A 4,941-nucleotide genomic window follows, 5' to 3' on the forward strand; every position below is an offset into this window, starting at 1 on the left:
GGACATTTGTTAACATTTTGTGTGTTACCTTTATTTATTAAATATAATATTCTTCGTATTTATATTACATAAAGATCAACTCAACAGCAATATCACAAAATTTTTAAGAAGAGCAGATCTTTAGAATTTCCGATAGATAGTATCGCGCGTTGAGGTTAAATGTGTTTTATTCCCTGCAGTGCTACCACTCCAGATTTCCAGATTTGGACTTCCGAGTGCCCATGTTCGGGTCGAGGATGACGTTACTCAAAATTGGATGACTTTAAGCACTTGTGTTTTTTTTTCACAATGCGAGATACATACATACGTTCATGAATATTCTTCATTATTTAGTATAATACAGGGCGATAATATTTGGTGGCAGCAACAATTTGAAAAGTTATTCGATGCAAAATGCCGTTTCGAGACTAATAACTCTTCTGGGCTAACGGCCCTTTGGGCTAAAAATTATAGACCTATAATAAGGATTCCTGCTAATAGGTATTATATTTGTACTTTGATAGCGGCATATTTGACTGCGACCAACATATTGATTACGACATAGCGCATTTGATTACGACTAAATATATTTTGTATTACTAAAATTAGAAAATTATGAAAGACTTTAAGCAAGGGTGAGAAGATTATATAATATTTGTAATTTTACTAAAACTGTGACCCTTATGCTTAATTTATTTTTAAAATATACTCATATAACTATACTTCAGTAAGAGTTAATCCCTCAGTGCCCAAGAATTATTCCCTGGCTACATTCAAATTACTTGTAAGCACAGATTTAAAATTCAGACAACTGCTTATTCAGTTGTGGTGGATTACAAACAAAAAGGAGAATTTACAAACTAAAGAATCGGTTATTTACAGACGTTAACCGACAAAACTTTGGGCGACCTGAAATTCACAATTACCAAAATCAAATCCTCCGTTCAAGAGTTCATGTTTTACCCTCAGATAATCATTTAGGTATACTTACCAGTCTGGAATGGCAAGGGGAATCGATGCTGCCTCCGACCGAACTAATCTCCTTTCAATAGACCGCCGCTAGCAAGTACGAACCACAAGGTAGATCTTCTTTTAATAAGACATGAATTACAGTTAACCGTCGCAAGTATTTAAATTCTCTTGCACGTATTTTAGAGTGCATAGTCTGAGCGAATATATGGGATGGGAATCAATGAGAAGTTACGATAGTATTTAAGTTAACAGTTACAAAAACTTGAATTAATTGTCACATGATATCATTTACCAGTCTGCAATAACAAATTATCATAGAGTTTTTGCCTTAAGCAATGGAAAAAATGCATGAGGAGTTGTTGCATTGTCATATTCTGAGAAAGTGTCCAAGCGATTGTCATAGCTTATTAGATACGGGAAAAGATATGAAAAAACAAATCCTCTTTTCATGTTTGAAAAATAAAATAAACATTACAAAGAAGTCGACTGAGAAAAATGCAAATAAAGAGATTTCCAAAGTTAAAACATTTTTCCTACTAATATTTTTTTTTTCATCGAATGCTTGATCAATCTTGGTGATGTTCCTTATATTTTGTTCTTAATCTATTCCAAAATTCCATATAGTTATTTCATTTTATACTACTAACGGTACTACATGCGCATTTTATTTATAATAAATATCGTCCAGCCGGGATAGAGTTTAGCGACACTGAAGTACCGAAGGGATCAGATTCGAATTCCGGAAAAGGCATGGATGTTTGTAAATATATAGTGTCTGTGCGGCATGAAGGCACTCTAAATAGTATGTGGCGAACCGAAAGTCCTCTCGAGAGGTTGTGGTAGGTGAAGAAGCGTGGGAGACCTTCGGACCCGTGCAGCCGGGGTGCTCCAGGTTTTATAATTTTGATCATTTGAAAATGCTGATTTTAATCTATTCTATTGTAACTATTGGTTTATATAAAAGTGTGAATCCGGTATTTAATTCAGAACGGGTTCTATTAACCTTATGCAACTGTAAATTTTGTATTTAATTATTAATGTGCTCTCTTAATCCTTTTGCAAAGTAACCTCTAGAAACTGTTTTGTAAAATGAATCTTTAGCAATTTCCGAGAAACAGGAAATCTAACTGCTAAGTAAGTCATAACAAATAGCTGTATTTAAGATTCTAGCATCGAAAATGTATAGTATTATATGTAAAAATGTCTATGTAAAACTGTATGCATATGTGGCACTGTAATCTTTTGGAGAATTGTTAAAAATGCCCTCCTGCCTGCTAGCTGTAACCACGGATAGCAGATATTAGATGGCATCTGCCAACTTGATAATTACACCGAGAGACTCGTTAAGTCCTAGGTTCGGCGGTCATTTTGGTAGTGTTTCCGAGGTGCTCTTTATCAGAGTTGGGGGGGGGGCGGAACTGAGCAAAGTCTTATCTATTATGGTGTTTATGGCTCTTACCAACGACAGGCCAGTTTTGCACTTCTTGCCACGATGAATTTCGTGGGCTTGTTCTGATGTTACTCTCAGACCAGTGAGATTAAGTCATAACAACAACAATCTATATTAAATATTTTAATAAATCATCATTTCTTGTGAAATTTATGTACACCTTTTTAAAAAATGAATTATTTACGCATACTAAAATATCAATATAATTTTAACTATTACAGAGGGAACTAATAAATTTTAATATGTTAATGAAATATAAAGAGATTTATATTATAGCGAATTTCCAACGATTTATATTTTATTAAACATCAAATAACAAAGTTTATAATTCAGTATTTATTTGTAGAAATTTTAAAATGAATATCTAAATAATTTTTTATATTATTTTTACGCTCAATCGCATACCTAAAGATATTTAATTCTTAATGGATTAGAAATTTCCTTACATCTAAAATTCTACGATACTAACTATAAAAAATATTAAAATTAGTTTCATTTATCAAGACGATGTTATTTCACTTATATTACAGACACTGTATAAATAAATCTTGATAAAATTATATAAGGGAATTTTTCGCACACGCTTTTATATGTATTAAATTCATTTGCATTAGGGATCTCTGTGAAAAGTACTTTTTAATCCTAATGAATAAAAATTTTTAAAAAGTTAACAACAATTCATGATTTATTAACTAATTCTGCTGCTCAACAAAACCACACTTTTTAATCTGAAACAACAGATCTAGCTTTTGAATTATTTACATTGTAGAGACTTTAGGTATTTTTTAGAAGCCAGAGAGATGAAAAATTAGCAACGCCTTCGCCTGGAATCGATCCACGGACCTCCGGAATACCGGCCCAGCGTGCAGAACCACTGCACCAAGAAAGCACGTTAGGAAGGCGGGAGAAATACCTTATATAGCTAACAATTTATTTAATTCTAACTCTTAACTAACAACAACGAGCAATACCAAATTTAGCTTCATATCTAATATGCTAATACACTTCAGTAAAATATCTATTTATTTTCATGAAAGCAAAGCTGCTACATCTGAAGTTATTCAGCTTGAAATATTAATTTAATTCAACTAACAGTCAGTGAAATTACTAGGGCAATTAATTCATTATTAAGATGATAGGGTATAGAAAATAACTTAAAAAAAAAGTATGTGCGAAATCGTAATACGGTATTCTACATAAATCAGAAGAACATTAGTGCGATTTAACGCAGCTCAGCACAAAACCAAGAATAAATTCTTCAAGTTCTCTTAGATGGCAATTTAAAAGCTCTTACATAAGATTGTCATTCTAAATATATCACGTAAATAACCGTATATCTATAAAATAATAAGATATCCTTAATGCAAGAGGAAGCTTCGTAATGATAATAAACCAGGTAATCTCCAAACAGGGAGCGACATGAGCAGAACCGCGAGTGGGCGACCTTCTACCCCGATCTATCACTCGGATAGACAGACGGAATGAGAGATTAGTGACCTCTCGCTCCCTCTAATGCCCCCTAATCCTCTGGGCCCTCCCGTAATTCTACGACTTGGCGGTAAAAAGGTAAAAGTATGATAGATAGTCTTTCGCTTTTCTCCGCTATCACCTTATCATCTAGTTGTTGCTTTCTATGTTATGTAAAATCTATTGGCAAGTGCTATAGTATTGGGGATAACACGGGGTTTTTCTGATATCTTGTTTAGTTTGGGATATGATGCGTTGACTATTAGGTAAATTGTTAGCTGTCATGTAGGTTTCTTATTTTTTGTTTGTATCTTTAAGGCTGTTAGTTCGAGAAGTGAAGAAGTAACCCAAATACAATTTTGCATCTTAGATACTTACTGTAATATTAACTTGTAGTTTTCTACAATTTTGTACGCTTAAGATATACACGACTTAATGTCACCTCGATTTATGCCCTATTGAATCCCATAACTAGACTCAAAATCTAGAAAACGCTTTTAAGTGCACTATAGATGCACTTTTGGTAATTAATTTTGGTAATTTGCACTTCTGTTCTTGAAGATGAACTTACCTACAGTTCTATTCTGGAAGCTGAGCTTTGCTGATTTTCGAAGAGATTTATTTCCGAATTTAGTGCAAATCATTGACAATGGTTTCGGCAGTAAATGAACCTAGAATTTGGGCTCTTGACCCAGGCGTGAAAATGATTCTTTTGCCTGCAGAGGCATTAGGTTATTTTAAGCAGGAGGCTTGAAAAATGATCAGTACCTTCGCCGATAAAAAAAAGTTTAAATTTTAATATTTGAGATTAAATTAAAGTTTGAGTTTAAATTAAAGTTTAATATTTGAGAGCTGTACCTCTCAAATGAGCGCCGAGTATGCTACCCTTACACCACGAAGGGATGCAGACAGGAGGGAGAAAGTACCTCATATACTTCCCCTTTTAAAGAGTGATTGGGGTTTAGAGGACCCAGTCGCCAAATCCTGGGGATGAAGAATCATCATCCACCACCTTTTGTTTGGGCTCCGCTGTAATGACATTAGGTATTTTTGAAGCAGGAGTACATAAAAAT

Source organism: Stegodyphus dumicola, chromosome 1 (genome assembly GCF_044657685.1).
Source record: "Stegodyphus dumicola isolate Sdum_Otavi_A_Nest chromosome 1, ASM4465768v1".
Classification (NCBI taxonomy): domain Eukaryota; kingdom Metazoa; phylum Arthropoda; class Arachnida; order Araneae; family Eresidae; genus Stegodyphus; species Stegodyphus dumicola.